Raw genomic sequence first — 16,652 nt, forward strand, 5'->3', positions numbered from 1 at the left:
GCACACGCGCAGGAATGCATCGGAAGTCCGCCTCCGGGGACCCACCGCAGGTCCCAGGATAAATACAGTGACTCTATTTCCCATGAGCCTATGCGCTCCCCAAATTTAGGAACCGTCTTAAATGTCTCTATCTGGTCTAGCGGTTGAAAGGCTCTATGCTAAGAGAACTGGCAACCCGGTATCCCAGACTCAAATTTCTCCTTAGTTTAAGGGAACGTCTTCATGGGGATGTCTTGACTATCTTTAAGGGAACGTCTAGAAAGTCTCTGCTTCAAGTAGCGTCTTGTAGACTGTGCCCGGGCCAGTCCTGCCTTACCCGAGAGCTCAAGGCTTAAAATCAATGTCCATGTGCAACCATGACAAGTGGAACAAGAGGGTGCATCATACTAGCTTATGATTACAATGACACATTTAACGAAAACATTAGTAAATAGAGCCCATGGATGAAATAATAGAAGATTAGCCTGGGACAGAATACCATCCTCGCCCCAACAAGGAAAAAAGGAATTCCAGCTTTTCCAAATCACTTTGAATTTGTGATAGCTAGAAAACTCAGAGAATATGTACAGAATTGAAAGAAGAAAAAAATTACCCAGAACTCTACTTCCTGAAGAGGATGAGGCAAGCAGAAGAAGAAATTTGCGTTGTAATGGAAAACGAAGCACATTAGAAAGTCATGTTACTTGATTCCAACCCTGTTGATTATCTTTGAGGTACTTTACACCTCTTTGAAAACTGTAGGTAATTGATGCAAGTTATGTTCTGTCTAGTGGAAGTTGGTTGACTTCCGACAATCCCCACTAGAGAAAATCCAGTTTTGACTGCATTTCTCCATTTACATAATCATTTCAATATTCCTGATCTGCAAATATGTCTGTTTCTCAGATTCGCTCTCTCTCTCTTTTTTTTTTTTTTTAATTTTGAGACAGGGTCTCACTCCGTTGTGCATGCTGGAGTTCAGTGGGGAGATCCTGGCTCACTGGTTCAAGCAATTCTCCTGCCTCAGCTTCCCAAGTAACTGGGATTTCAGGTACACACCACCACGCCCCACTAATTTTTGAATTTTTGGTATAGACGGGGGTTTCACCATGTTGGCCAGGCTGGTCTCAAACTCCTCACCTCAAGTGATCCACCCACCTCAGCCTCTCAAAGTGTCGGGATTACAGGCATGAGCCACCATGTCCAGTCCTCAGATTCTCTTTTGAACCAGTTGTAATATCTGCCGATTTCCTCTTGAATTAAATAAAATCTTTAGCATGTGTTCATTTCTGTATATCTGTATAAGAGTCATGATTTTACTTTCATGTTTTAAGGTTTTCCAGGTCTTCAGAGAAGTCGCCGATGGAATCACATGACTGAGCCAGGAAAACCTCAGGATTGGAGTGCCTCATGAACGGTTGAAGCCCAGGTGAATCTTTTCTTCGCTCCCAGTAATGAGTCCAAAGTGCCAATAGAAATTTGCTGGCTTCTCATTTTTCAGTAATTTCCCCATTTACCAATTCTGTGTTTTACTTTGGTTTGGGTTTGTTTACAGTGCTAGCTTCACTGTTGGTAATTTGTTTGTTGTTGTTGTTTCGAGGCAAAGTCTCGCTCTGCCACCCAGGCTGGAGTGCAGGGGTACGATCTCAGCTCACTGCAACCTCTGCCTCCCAGGTTCAAGTGATTCTCCTGCCTCAACCTCCTGAGTAGCTGGGACTATAGGTGTATGCCACCATGCCCAGCTAATTTTTGTATTTTTAGTAGAGACGGGGTTTTTCCATATTGGCCAGACTGGTCTCGAACTCCTGACCTCAGGTGACAGACCCGCCTTAGCCTCCCAAAGTGCTAGGATTACAGACGTGAACCACCGCGCTGGGCTAGGAATTTGGTTTTATGGTCTGAACACATGGTGATCTCTGTAATGAGATCAATGTTTGCAGAGATTTAGTCTCTATTGGATGAGAGACCACAGAGTCTGATTTGTTATTCTATTTGTCTGTTTACTTTGAGCTGAAATCAATTAAGAATTTCATGCCCACTGGGAGGAGAAGAGCTCTTTGATATCTGGAAGGGTGAGTTTTTTGCATTTTTGTGTTTACTCTTTGAAGGAGTGGCCTACCCCTCCACACCTGTGGGTGTTTCTCGTTAGGTGGAACAAGAGACTTGAGAAAAGAAATGAGACACAGAGACAAAGTATAGAGAAAGAAAAAGTGGGCCCAGGGGACCGGCGCTTAGCATACAGAGGACCCACGCCGGCACCGGTCTCTGAGTTCCCTAGTATTTATTGATAATTATCTTTACCATCTTAAAGATAAGGGAGTGGCAGGATAATAGGATCATTGTAGGGAGAAAATCAGCAGTAAGACATATGAATAAAGATCTCTGTGACATGAATAAGTTTAAAGGAAAATGCTGTGCCTTGATATGCATATGCAAACATCTCCATAAACCTTTTAGCAGCATTGCGCCAGCAAGTCCCACCTTTTGCCGTAAGGCGGTTTTCTCCTATCTCAGTAAACAGAGCATACCATCGCGTTTTACATCGAGATGTTCCATCGCCCAAGGACGGGCAGGAGACAGATGCTTTTCTCTATCTCAACTGCCAACAACCGCTAAAAGGCCTTCTTTCCTCTTGTGCTAGTCCCCTCAGCACAGACCCTTCACGGGTGTCAGGCTGGGGGACGATCAGGTCTTTCCCTTCCCACGAGGCCATATTTCAGACTATCACATGGGGAGAAACCTTGGACAATACTTAGCTTTACTAGGCAGAGGTCCCTGCGACCTTCCGCAGTGTACATGTCCCTGGGTACTTGAGATTAAGAGAATGGTGATGACTTTTAACCAGCAAACTGCCTTCAGGCACTTGTTTAACAAAGGCACATCCTGCACAGCCCAAAATCCATCAAACCTTGAGTCACCACAGCACATGTCTCTTGCAAGGACAAGGTTGGGGGTAGGGTCACAGATTAACGGCATCTCAAATACAGAACAAAATGGAGTCTCTTATGTCTACTTCTTTCTATATAGACACAGTAACAGTCTGATCTTTCTTTCTTTTCCCCACACTCTTGACCCATGTGTGAAATTTTAGAAGTGAAGCTCTAAGATCTATTTCTTTGTATGTCTATGTGTCTGTAATTTCGAAAGGTCTTTACCTCTGATTGCGTGAGTGTCTAATGTTTTTCCGCCTCTAAATGGTATTAAAGTAGATACAGAGTTAGTTTGTTTGTCTTTGAGACAGGGTCTCACTCTGTCACCCAGGCTGAAGTGCAGTGTGTGCGATCACAGACCACTGCAGCCTCAACCTACCTGGGCTCAGGTGTTCCTCCCACCTCAGCCTCCCAATTAGCTGGGACTACAGGTGTGCACCACCATACCCAACTAATTTTTATATTCTTTATAGAGATGGGGTTTTGCCATGTTGCCCAGGATGGTCTCGAACTCCTGGGCTCAAGCAATCCTTTCACCTCAGCCTCCCAAAGTGCTGGGATTACAGGCATGAGCCACGATATAGAGTTTTTAAAGGTTCACTGTTCTGATTGGCTTGTAGAGGTGTGTATGTATTTATATAAATTGAATTTACCCAAATTATTAGGAAAAAGAGAAATGGAACTTCTATTGCTTTAATGTGCTAGAAAAGTATTTTTTTACTGAAACCAAATCAAATGTTTTGGAAATTCAAGTTCACACATAGTTCACATATATGTTACTGAGCAGTCAATGCACTCGCTGCCCAATGTGTACAGAGGCCAATACCATGGCTCCAGCTTTTGAGAAATAAAGCTTTTTTGTAAGTCAACTAGCAAGGACACAGGAGGAAATGCTCAAATCTCCCTTTCCCAGCTGGGGGCTGTGTCAGGTTTTATCCGCATAGGGTAAGGAGGTGTGATTTGATTGGATCTTGCAATGAAGTAATGCTGGGAGCTGTGATCTGACTGGATCCTGCCATGGGCATGACACCACAACTCAATCTGATTGGTTCCTGGCTTCTGCCACAGGGTGTCCGGTTCTTAAATGGGTCCCAGCTCCTCAATCTGAGCACTTAGGTTCCACTTCATGGTTGCATGCTTGGTTAATCTGGTCATGCTCAGAGTATATGACCTTCAACCTGTGGATCCGTGGCAATTGAAAAACAACTGCCAACTACATTACATAAAAGTTGAAATGAGGGTGGGGTGTGGTGGCTTACGCCTGTAATCCCAGCACTTTGGGAGGCTGAGGCAGGCAGATCAAGAGGTCAGGAGTTCCAGCCCAGCCTGGCCAATATGGTGAAACCCCGTCTCTACTAAAAATACAAAAAATATCCAGGGGTAGTGGTGCGCTGAAGCAGGAGAATCCCTTGAACCCGGGAGGCAGAGGTTCCAGTGAGCCGAGATCGCGCCATTGCACTCCAGCCTGGGTGACAAGAGCAAAACTCCGTCAAAAAAAAAAAAAGTTGAACTAGATTTAGTCTGATGCAGTTACAGATTTACAGACCGCACCCCCACCCGCCTGCTGACACCTTCCACCCCTCATTCTTGAGGGATTAGGGATGGAGGTCATGCTTCTGTATCTACTTCATGCTGACCAGGGGCACTGAGTCCCCTAAAGTTAGAGGAATTGAAACTCATGGACTGCTGAGTTCAAGTGAGTTTTGGGGTCACCCAGAGTTGCTTGAAGGGCTCGCATTGTTGTCGTAACACAAGTTGAAGGTAGAAGTGTTGGAGCCTGGAGGACAGACAACTTACCATCAATTTAAATATATGGGACTGAAAAGTACCAGGAGAACAGTGACCGCGAGCCCTGACAAAGGAAGAAACTGTTTTAATTTAATTTAACTTAATTTAGGAGAGCTAAGTAATTAAACATGAGGCCAAAGTACATAAGAAAGTGGCAGTCTTTTATTGCAAATATGCATACACTCTCAGACGAGGTTCTCTGGTCCTCAGGTGTGGGGGGCCAGGGAAGTCGCGCCAGCGCTCTTGGGTGATGTTCTCCGGTCCACAAATGCGGGGGCCGAAGAAGTCACACCGGCTCCTGCCGCTGGCGGACTTTTATGCCTGGGAGCTGGAAGGGGAGGAGTTTGGGGCGTGTGTGTAGGAATGGCTTCTTGAATTTCGGTGTCCCCCGCTTGACGTCATTCTGCGCATGCTCAGTTGATTTGGTTCTTTTCCCGGGCGTGGGAAAATCTGTGATGAAGAACCCGGAAACAATAGGGACTGCTCCATCTTGTTCACCTTCCTCCATCTTGTCCCTTTTCCCTCACCCAAACAGTCCAACCTCTTATTGATTATAAGAATTTAGGGCGCCGTGGTCTGTCTGGCTGCTTCCTGCTGTTAAGGGGCGTAGTTAGGTTCTGAGGTTGGCAGTTGGGTGTAGGGATGCAGGAGCATTTGGTTGAAGGTGACTCGGGTGATCTCTTGGACCCTGGCTCGGAGAAATTTTATTAGAATGGGAGCAAGACATAACATAAGACAGAGGATTAGTATGGGAATTAGGAATGGAAGCATCTGCTGTACTACAGGCAGCAGCCATACCGGTGGTCCGGGGGTTAAGGGGGCGTTAAATTGTTGAAGCTCCTTTTTGATTTTGTTTAATGTTTGGACATTGGTGTCAACCGGGCCTGATTCATTTACATAGTAGCAACACTCCTCTCCTAGGAAAAGGCACGTTCCTCCTTTTTCAGCAGTAAGAAGATCTAATGCCCGTCTATTTTGTGCTGCTACCTGGGCCACTGAGGTGATCTGACGTTGTAAAGAGGCTAAGCTTTCAGCTGAAGCCTCTATGGCTGCCTGGACCTGAGTGGAGAGGGTCTGTGTAGATTGAATCGAGTGGGTGAGGGCCCCTGTTCCAAGTCCTGAGGCTACTAGAGACGATGCTAGGGAAACCCCGATAATTAAGGGAAGAAAAACAGCCCGCTTTTGGATGTTATTGCTGGAGCTGAGCTGGGAAGCTAGTTCAGATAATTCTCCTTCGCTATATAGGGTTAAGCTAGGCACTAAAGATACTGGAACACAAAGGGACTGGGTGATGGAGGCATGGTTAAGAGTTTTAGATAGAGTTTGGTTACACCAAAAGTAGCCACCAACGGGGGCCGTCTGGGTCCTGCTGGGAGCTTGTGTGCGATCACACCACGAAGAGTTTGGAGTAGAGTAGCAAAAAGGAAGGGTTTGACTCTGTGGATTACGGTATAATGGGACTTGAGGCAAGGATGTTGCTTGAGAAGAGCTGGTAGAGTCAGTGGTGATATTGAAGGCGGTTGGTAGTGGGACTGCCACTAAGGGAGCTTTTCCGAGTGCAGCGCAAAGGAAGCAGTGGGAGAGGTTCCTTACTCCAGCAGCCTGGGTTAGGTCAAGTCCCTGGCGAATAAGTGTTAGCCATGAGAATGGGTCCTCATTGTTAGGGGAGTTTGGGGGGCTTAACAGCTTCTGTATTTTCTGTTCATGAGATTTTACAACTGAGGTTAAATTTTGTAGGGCCTGTACACTCTTAGGAGGATCTACTTGTTTACTCTTAGGGGCGGGTGCTTGTTGCACATATACTCTCTTTATTTGGAGGGTTGCGGTGGGATATGAGGACCAAGATGTTGCATATAGTCCACCTTTAACTCCTTGAGCCCACCGGGGGTCCCAGGGATCCTTAATAGTAAGAATATATCCTCCTGATGTTCTATTTCTTACAAAAGGTCGATCATTGGGGGTGCAAATGCCATTTGCACACATTAAACCTATCTCATGCATGTTGCAATAGTTGTATGGACAGCCCAGGTTGGTTTCTTGCCAGTAGTTCTTACAATTATACTCTGTTTGGTCGTACAAGAAACATATGACTGGGTGGTCGTAGTTGCCGACAGAACTCAGGTGAAAGTTAAGGAGGAGGGCACCTTGACAGCCCTGGGGGGAGCAATCTGCAGTGCCTTGCGTTTGTGAGTGAGCCTGGTTGCCAGTAGACCAGGTTTCAGTTATAGAACATCTCCATACAAATTTAGGATTTAGTAAGGCTAGCAGGAATAATTAGAGTGAACCATAATAGTGGTAACAAAGGTGTAGAGGGCAGGTTCAACATTGCTGAAATCATAAAGGGCACCTTACCAAGCTAGGTCTTCTATGAGAGTAAAAAGTTGGGAAACCCACTGGTCGGGGGAAGGGTCGGGAAGGAAGGTTTCTAGAGGGTCTATGAGGGGAAATTCAGTTAAGTTGAGATGGAGAATAGTGAGAAAGCGGGAGAATTTCAGAAGAGCATAGATCATTTAGCTTGTATTAAGTCTGGTTATTCTCAGACGGGTGGGTGACAGTTCAGTGGACTGCCACTGAGTCTGAGGGGGCGGGGCTCTTTTTAGTTGAGTAAGGTGGACCCAAGAACTGTGGCCTAAGAGTTTGGCTGCTGTGGAAGTGGTAAGGATTACTGTGTATGGACCTTTCCACTTAGGGGTAAGGCCTTTTGCGTGCAGGTCCTTGAGTAAAACCTGGTCGCCTGGTGAAAGGGCTGAGGGGGCTTCCAAATTTCCTTGTGTAGGGTGGGGAAGTGACCTCTCAGCGTGTTCTCTAAGTAAGTGTCTTAAGAGAGAAAGGTATGGAAGGTAGGGTGCTAATGGCGTGGGGAGGCTAGGGAGTTCTTGTAGTGCGAGGGGGCGCCCGTATACTAGTTCAAAAGGACTGAGGCCTGTGGGGCCTCTAGGTGTAGCTCGTAGCCGGGTAAGTGCAAGGGGAAGCAAGGTTACCCACGATTGATGTGTCTCTATGGAAAGTTTGGTTAGTTGTTGCTTGATGAGTCCATTTGCCCGTTCAACCTTTCCGGATGACTGGGGATGGTATGGAATATGTAGCTTCCAAGTAATGTTGAGAGAATCTGTCACTAGCTGGATCACTCTGGAAATAAAAGCCGGGCCGTTATCAGATTGGATTGACCGGGGAAGCCCAAAACGAGGAATGATTTGTTCTATGAGAATGGAGGCTACAATGGATGCACTTTCTCCTGTGGTGGGGTAGGCTTCTATCCATCCTGAAAAGGTATCTACCAGGGTGAGTAGGTAACGAAGCCTTTTGTGCCTAGGCATGTGGGTGAAATCAATCTGCCAATCCTCTCCGGGTTGATGTCCTCTAAGCTGATGACTTGGATGGGCGTTGCGTATTCCCCCTTGAGCATTTGCTTTTAGGCAGATTAAACACTGTTGGCTAATTCTCTTGAGGTGAGAAAGAAGGGATGGACACTCAATGATGGGGTTTAGAAAGTTGTATAGGGCCTGGTGTCCAATGTGTAAAGAGTTGTGAATATCTCTTAAAATGTGTTGTGTTTGAGCTTCAGGGAGGATGGGGGTGTTGCATGGAGAATGGGTGGGGATTAAAATCTGCTGTTGAAGTAAGCGGTCAATGATGGGTTTGATTCCTTGCCGGTGACGCAGTGGGAGAGAGAACTGAGGGCGAGATGGGAAGTGGGTGGAGTCCTTCAGGTGGATAAGGATTGGTAAGTGATGTCGAGCAACAACTGGGGTAGATGTATCCCATACCTGAGGGTCAACCGGCACCGGGAACACCGGGGAAGGTGGATTGGGGCCCTGATTATGGGTACACAAAGGCATTATTAGGGTAATGTTGGAGCTGGGGAGGGGATGAGAGGTTGGGAGGGAGGTGCCCCACCGTCGGCCTCGTCTGAGATGGAAGTAGAATCTTCCTCTGCTTGTGGTGTGGAGGCTGAGGGCTGGGTTTTAACTAACAAGACCTGGGCCATTGAACACTGGGCGCACAGGTCTGGGCGAGAGCGCAAGTCCCAAAAGCCTTGGACATAGATAATCTCTGACCACTTTCCAAGCCTTTGGCAGAAATTAGAGAGATCTAATAGAATGTTATAGTCAAGTGTGCCATGTGGTGGCCATTGAGATTGGTTGTCTAATTTATACTGCGGCCATGCCACAGTGGAAAGGAAAATTAGCCGCTTTCGTTTTAAATCTTGGGTTAAATGTAAGGCTTCCAAGTTTTGGAGGAGACACCCTAAGGGGGTGTTCCTAGGGATTTTGGATTGTGAGGTTCCCATTGTTTAACCACCAGAAATGGAAACCGACCTCACGCAGTGGTAAAGCGTCCTTTGCCGCTGCTAGAGACCGGGGGCTCCTGGAGCCACTAACGGAGAATTGAGGGACTTCAAGACGGACGTCTCCGGGTTGAAGGCCTCACTGCGCCACAGGGTGGCTACGTCCTTGGGCGTGCGCACGACTCTAGGCCAAGGACACGGGAACGGACGGAGATGGTTAACAAAGGGGAGTACTCACCGAAGAAGAAATTCTCAGAGCGGCACCAGTGGAAAGCTGGAACACTTGTTCGTTGTTGGTGGCTGGTTGGGTTGGGAGCCGGTTCACTGGGGAGGAGGTTCCTCAGACCCCTAGGGGATGTTGAGGAAGGGTCTCCTCCCAGGTCGGGTTTCTGCACCAACTGTTTTGATTTAATTTAACTTAATTTAGGAGAGCTAAGTAATTAAACATGAGGCCAAAGTACATAAGAAAGTGGCAGTCTTTTATTGCAAATATGCATACACTCTCGGACGAGGTTCTCTGGTCCTCAGGTGTGGGGGGCCAGGGAAGTCGCGCCGACACTCTCGGGTGATGTTCTCCGGTCCACAAATGTGGGGGCCGAAGAAGTCACACCGGCTCCTGCCGCTGGCGGACTTTTATGCCTGGGAGCTGGAAGGGGAGGAGTTTGGGGCGTGTGTGTAGGAGTGGCTTCTTGAATTTCGGTGTCCCCCGCTTGACGTCATTCTGCGCATGCTCAGTTGATTTGGTTCTTTTCCCGGGCGCGGGAAAATCTGTGATGAAGAACCGGGAAACAATAGGGACTGCTCCATCTTGTTCACCTTCCTCCATCTTGTCCCTTTTCCCTCACCCAAACAGAAACCAGGTGAGGTGTGGTATAGTGGAGGCGACTGCTTTCTTTTTTTTTTTTTTTTTTTGAGATGGAGTCTCGCTCTATCGCCCAGGCTGGAGTGCAGTGGTGTGATCTCGACTCACTGCAAGCTCCGCCTCCCGGGTTCACGCCATTCTCCTGCCTCAGCCTCCTGAGTAGCTGGGACTACAGGCGCCCGCAACCACACCCAGCTAACTTTTTGTATTTTTAGTAGAGACGGGGTTTCGCTGTGTTAGCCAGGATGGTCTCGATTTCCTGACCTTGTGATCCGCCTGCCTTGGCCTCCCAAAGTGCTGGGATTACGGGCGTGAGCCACCGTGCCCAGCCTGGACTCGACTGCTTTCTAAATCTCAGTGGTTGGTCAGGCACCATGGCTCACACCTGTAATCTTAGCAAAAGTGAGGCCGAGGCAGGCAGATCACCTGAGCTCAGAAGTTGGAGACCAGCCTAGCCGACATGGTGAAGTCCCATCTCTACTAAAAATACAAAAATTAGCCAGGCATGGTGGCATGTGCTGTAGTACCAGCTAATCGGGAGGCTGAGGCAGGAGAATTGCTTGAACCCGGGAGGCGGAGGTTGCAGTGAGCCAAGATTGTGCCACTGCACTCCAGCCTGGGAAACAGAGCGAGACTCCATCTCTAAATAAATAAACAAATAAATCTCAGTGGTTGAACTACCCTTGATATAGTTTGGCTCTGTGTCCCCACCCAAATCTCATGTCAAATTGTAATTCCCAGTGTTGAGGGAGGGACCTGGTGGGAGGTGATTGGCTCATGGGTGCCGACTCCCCCTTGCTGTTCTCGTGATAGTGAATGAGCCCTAGTGGGATCTGGTTGTTGAAAAGCATGTAGCTCCTCCCCCTTCACGCTCTCTGTCTCTCCCGCTCCACCATAGCCAGACGTGCCTGCTTCCCCTTTGCCTTCTGCCATGATTGTCAGTTTCCTGAGGCCTCCCCAGCTATGCTTCCTGTACAGCCTGCAGAACTATGAGTCAATTAAACCTCTTTTCTTCATAAATTACCTAGTTTCCAGTAGTTTTTTATAGCAGTATGAAAACACACTAATGGACCCTTCTAGTTAAAGGAATGCAGCCATTCTGCTTGTTTGACTATTTCTTTTCTCTTCTTCTATTTCCTGGGAGGTGTTTATCCAAGTGCAATAGGAGGTATTGGTGACTGCACAGTCCCCTCCGTGTTCTGCTAGTAAATAGTTGAAGGTTGATCAGTGATCTCCTGCATTTTTAGTCTGGCATGGAAAAGCCCCCATGTAACTGGTAAAGGTATCAGTGAGCACCAGGAGGTATCTAAATCCACTAGGAGCCATAGGCATCACGTTGACGTCCATTTACCAGTCTTCCCTGGCAAGATTCTTCTGAATTGTACTGCCTTGGCCAAAAGAGGTATGGGAGGGGCTGGGCGCAGTGGCTCACACCTGTAATCCCAGCGTTTTGGGAAACCAGTTCGGGTGGATCATTAGAGGTCAGGGGTTTGAGACCATCCTGACCAACATGATGACATCCCATTTCTACTAAAAATACCAAAAGTTAGCTGGGTTTGGCGGTGGGTGCCTGTAATCCCAGCTACTCAGGAGGCTGAGGCAGGATAATCACTTGAACCTGGGAGGAGGAGGTGGCAGTGAGCCAAGATTGTGTCATTGCACTCCAGCCTGGGCAACAAGAGCGAAATTTCATCCCAAAAACATGAAAAAATAAGTCCGGGCGCAGTGGGTCACACCAGCATTTTGGGATGCCAAGGTGGGTGGATCGCAAGGTCAGGAGTTCAAGACCAGCCTGGCCTAGATGGTGAAACCCTGTCTCTACTGAAAATACAAATATTAGCCAGGCATGGTGGCACGCACGTGTAATCTCAGCTACTCAGAAGTCTGATGCAGGAGAATTGCTAAAACTCGGGAGGGAGAGGTTGCAGTGAGCTGAGATCATGCCACTGCACTCTAGTCTGGGTGACAGAGCAAGACTCTGTCTCAAAAAAAAAAAAAAAAAAAAAAAAAAAAAAAAAAAAAATTAAAGAGAAGAGAAGAGGAAATTTCCCAGGAAAGTGCCTCAGCTTATTTCCTAAAGAGGTACTGAAGGAAGCAGAGGCATGTGGAGGACTTCCCCACCCCGTGCAGCTATTTGGGCCATGGTGTCTGAAATTTGTTATTTTAGAGTTACCCCTTTGACGACCTTGGAAATGGACTGACTACAGTCATATGTTTAGGCCTCGCCATGGCCCACATCAATGTCAGTATTTCTGTTTGTTGCACATTTGATTTCCTTGTCGTTGGCTGTTAGAAGGCCCTGTTTTCCAGATCACACCATGGACATGGACCACAGAGATTGCGTCTTGTGAGTCTGTAGAAATAGTCAAGGCCTTGTCCTCTCTTAGGCCCAGGGCTCAGGTTAATGCAGATTTTCCTGGCCGCCTGTGCTAAAGTCCCTGCGGGAGGCTCCTGGCTGGTTTCCCAGGAGTAGGTAGACAGCTACACGTCCTGCCCTTCATTGGCCTCTTTTCACGCAGCTCCTATCATCTACAAACCATGTCTTCCTTTTCTTCTTGAACCACATCTCTGTTATTGAAACTCTAGACGGGTGTGGTGGCTATGCCTGTAATCCCAGCACTTTGGGAGGCCAAGGTGGGCGGATCACCTGAGGTCAGGAATTCAAGAACAGCCTGGCCGACATGGCAAAATCACGTCTCTACTAAAAATACAAAAATTAGCCAGGCGTGATGGTAAGACACTTGTAATCCCAGTTTCTGGGGAGGCTGAGGCAGAAGAATTGCTTGAACCCGGAAGGCAGAGGTTGCAGTGAGCCGAGATTGAGTCACTGAACTCCAGCCTGGGCGACAGCAAACTTCATATAAAAAAAAAAAAAAAAAAGAAAACCTGGATGTCTGCCTCTACTAACTGGGAGGGGTTAATATCAGAGCCTACGGCCGTTTGTGGAGTTTTCTGGAGCTATCTGGGGACACTCTGAGATATGAAGTTGGTGCTGAGGACCACGTGACACCTTTTGCCTCGGGGTCCCAGGACATCAAGTCCTGGAGAGGATTTTTTTTTTTTTTTTTTTTTTTTGAGACGGAGTCTCCCTGTATCGCCCAGGCTGGAGTGCAGTGGCCGTGATCTTGGCTCACTGGAAGCTCCACCTCCCGGGTTCATGCCAATCTCCTGCCTCAGCCTCCCGAGTAGCTGGGACTACAGGCGCTGGCCACCTCGCCCGGCTAATTTTTTTTTTTTTTTAGTAGAGACGGGGTTTCACCGTGTTAGCCAGGATAGTCTCGATCTCCTGACCTTGTGATCCGCCCATCTCGGCCTCCCAAAGTGCTGGGATTACAGGTGTGAGCCACCGTGCCCGACCAAGTCCTGGAGGCACTTTCTCAGTCATTCTAGAAATGCTGACATGGTCTCATCAGTTGAACCTCCCCTTTAGCATACTCCCATTAAAAGGGGGCTTGCTCATTTCTTTCATTTCTCTCAACAACATATTCCAGCGGTGTTCTAAAGATTCCCTTGCTGTTCTGACATTGGGTCCACACTTGAGAAGGATTGTACTGCTTTTCTTGTTTTTTTTTTTTTTTTTGAGACGGAGTCTCGCTCTGTTGCCCAGGCTGGAGTGCAGTGGCCAGATCTCAGCTCACTGCAAGCTCCGCCTCCCGGGTTTACGCCATTCTCCTGCCTCAGCCTCCCGAGTAGCTGGGACTACAGGCGCCCGCCCCTCGCCCGTCTAGTTTTTTGTATTTTTTAGTGGAGACGGAGTTTCACCATGTTAGCCAGGATGGTCTCGATCTCCTGACCTCGTGATCCGCCCGCCTCAGCCTCCCAAAGTGCTGGGATTACAGGCTTGAGCCACCGCGCCCGGCCTGTACTGCTTTTCTCCAGACTGGGGATGTCTCTCAGCCTCCCAGAGCTGGAGACAGACATTGCTGTTTGCCCAGCCACCTGCAATCCAGGAAGAGAGGCCTCCACAGACATCAGTTCTGATGGTGCCTGGGTCTTAGACTTCCAGCCTCCAGAACTGTGAGAAAATGAATTTCTGCTATTTAAGCCGCCTAGTTATGATATTTTGTTATGGTAGCCCAAGACCCCCCTCCCCACCACCACCACAAGCACATGTGTTTCCTTTATAAATATAAATATAGAGAGGAGTTTGACCAGGCGCAGTGGCTCACGCTTGTAATCCCAGCACTTTGGGAGGCCGAGGCAGGTGGATCACATGAGGTCAGCAGTTCGAGACCAGCCTGGTCATAATAGTAAAACCCCATCTCTGCTAAAAATACAACAATTCGCCGGTCGTGGTGGTGGGTGCCTGTATTTCAACCTACTGCGGAGGCTGAGGCAGGAGAATCGCTTGAACCTGGGAGGTGGAGGTTGCAGTGAGCCGAGATCGAGCCACTGGCATCAGAGCAGCCTGATCATCAGAGTGAGACTCCAACTCAAAAATAAACAAATAAAGAGGAATATTTATATATTTCTCCCTATATTTACAATATTTATATATATAAGATATATAAATATGTCATATTTATATTTATAAAGCAATCTCTATATTTAATACACTAATACATTAAATATCTATTTTACATACATTATCTATGTGGACATATAAAAAGGAATTTATATGTCTCTTTGCTGGTCGGACACTTCCCTGCTCTTCTTTTCCCAGTGGTTTCTGGCCTTTGTCTCTGATTCCTGGAGACAGCCTCTAAATCCTTGGAATTTCCTGGCTGATGGACATGTCTGTTACTCATGGTGACCCCCCCAGGGTCACACCTGAGTTCATGCCAACCAGAGGACCTGTGGTTGACTCTGGTCAACCACACCAGAACGACCAATCATGTGATTTGAAGGTGGGGACTTTGAGCCACATGGTATCAGGCCGACGTGCCGAAAGGACCTGGGGGGCTGGAGGATGACTCCACTGTCTGGCCAATGATTGAGTCACCAGGCCGTTGGAATCAAATCCCTGGACGTGGAGGCCCAGGCAAACTTCCCTGGTTGGTGATACAGATCAATGTGCTGAGAGGGTGATGCGTCCTGAGGACACAGAAATGTCATCTTTGGGATCCTCTCAGAGTTTCCACTGTGTGTCTCTGCTTTTGTCCGGTCTTAACTTTTGTCAGTGTTCCTCTTATATGAAACTATAAAGAAAGTATCATGCTTGGTTGAGAATAGTGGCTCACTCCGGTAATCCCAGCACTTTGGGAGAACGAGGTGGGCAGATCACCTGCGGTCAGGAGTTCGAGACCAACCTGGCCAACATGGTGAAACCCCGTCTCTACTAAAAATACAAAAATTAGCCGGGTGTGATGGCGCACACCTGTAATCCCAGCTACTCGGGAGCCTGAGGCAAGAGAATCGCTTGAATCTGGGAGGCGGAGGTTGCAGTGAGCCAAGATCCCACCACTGTACTCCAGCCTGGGCGACAGAGCGAGACTCCATCTCAAAAACAAAAAAGAAAAAGAAAAAGAGAAAGTATCATGCTTTTCTGAGTTCTGCGAGTTGTTATAATTATCAAATCTGAGGCCACTGTGGGAATCTCCAAATTTGTAGCCAGTTGGTGAGAAGTACATGTGGTCTGAGGACACCAAAGCTTGCAGCTTGCGTCTAAAGTGAGGGCAGCCTAGTGGGGGCTTATGGCCTTAACCTGTGGCCTTTGATGTGACATCAGGGAGTTGACATCAGAATTGCATCACACGGGCCAGGTGCGGTGGCTCATGCTTGTCATCCCAGCACTTTGGGAGGCAAGGTAAGAGGATCGCTTGAGCTTCAGTCTGAGGCCGCAGTGAGCTATGACCGCACCACTGCACCCCAGTCTGGGTGACAGGACAAGACCCCAAAATAAAAAAGACTCCAAAAAGAAAAAAGAAAAATCACAAAGAATTGCATGGCAGACTGCCTGTCTATAACAGCTTTAACTGTTGCAGGGACTGTTTTTTGTTTTTGTGTGTGTGTGTATCGAGGGGGCAGACAGAGTCTCACCCTGTTGCCCAGGCTGGAGTGCAGTGGTGCAATCTCTGCTCGCTACAACCTCCACTTCCCAGGTTCAAGTGATTCTCCCGCCTCAGCCTCCCAAATAGCTGGGATTACAGGTGTGCACCACCACGCCTGGCTAATTTTTGTATTTTTACTAGAGACAGGGTTTCACCCGTTAGCCAGGCTGGTCTCGAACTCCTGCTGGGATCACAGGCGTGAGCCACCCTGTCCTGCCACCTTTAGAGTTTTCTTACCACCTGATTTTTCTTCTCTCAGTATCTTTCCCTCATTTCCTGCTTTAAAACTCTAGCTTGGGGTCTGGGCGCAGTAGCTCACGCCTGTAATCCCGGCACTTTGGAAGGCTGAGACGGGCGAGTCACTTGAGGTCAGGAGTTGGAGACCAGCCTGGCCAACATGGTGAAACCCCATCTCTACTATTTTTACAAAAGTTAGTCGGACGTACGGTTGGGTGCCTGTAGTCCCAGCTACTTGGGAGGCTGAGGCAGGAGAATTCGCTTGAATCCAGAGGTGAAAGTTGTAAGGAGCCGAGGTTGTGCCACTGCACTCCAGCCTGGCAGACGGAGCGAGACTCTGTCTCCAAAACAAACAAACAAACAAACAAACAAACAAAACCTCTAGCTTGGGATCGGCCTTCTCTTCTATTATTTTTCTTTTTAAAATAACTTTTAAAAACTAGATGTTGTCCGGGCGCGGTGGCTCACACCTGTAATCCCAGCACTTTGGGAGGCCAAGGCGGGCAGATCACAAGGTCAGGAGTTCGAGACCATCTTGGCTAACACAGTGAAACCCCGTCTCTACTAAAAATACAAAA

The 16,652-nt window shown here is 47.9% G+C and overlaps 1 long non-coding RNA gene across 2 annotated transcripts; it reads left to right on the plus strand.

Annotated features, from left to right (window-relative positions):
- The first annotated feature begins 142 nt into the window (after positions 1 to 142).
- On the plus strand, positions 143 to 3,179 carry LOC139362958 (uncharacterized). Of its 2 annotated transcripts, none has more exons than XR_011622622.1 (3): positions 143 to 713; positions 926 to 1,030; positions 1,314 to 3,179. It is a non-coding gene; the product is annotated as an uncharacterized lncRNA (long non-coding RNA). The 2 variants fall into 2 exon arrangements; XR_011622621.1 differs by having other exon boundaries at positions 930 to 1,030.
- Positions 3,180 to 16,652: the final 13,473 nt, after the last annotated feature.

Source organism: Macaca nemestrina, chromosome 4 (genome assembly GCF_043159975.1).
Source record: "Macaca nemestrina isolate mMacNem1 chromosome 4, mMacNem.hap1, whole genome shotgun sequence".
Classification (NCBI taxonomy): domain Eukaryota; kingdom Metazoa; phylum Chordata; class Mammalia; order Primates; family Cercopithecidae; genus Macaca; species Macaca nemestrina.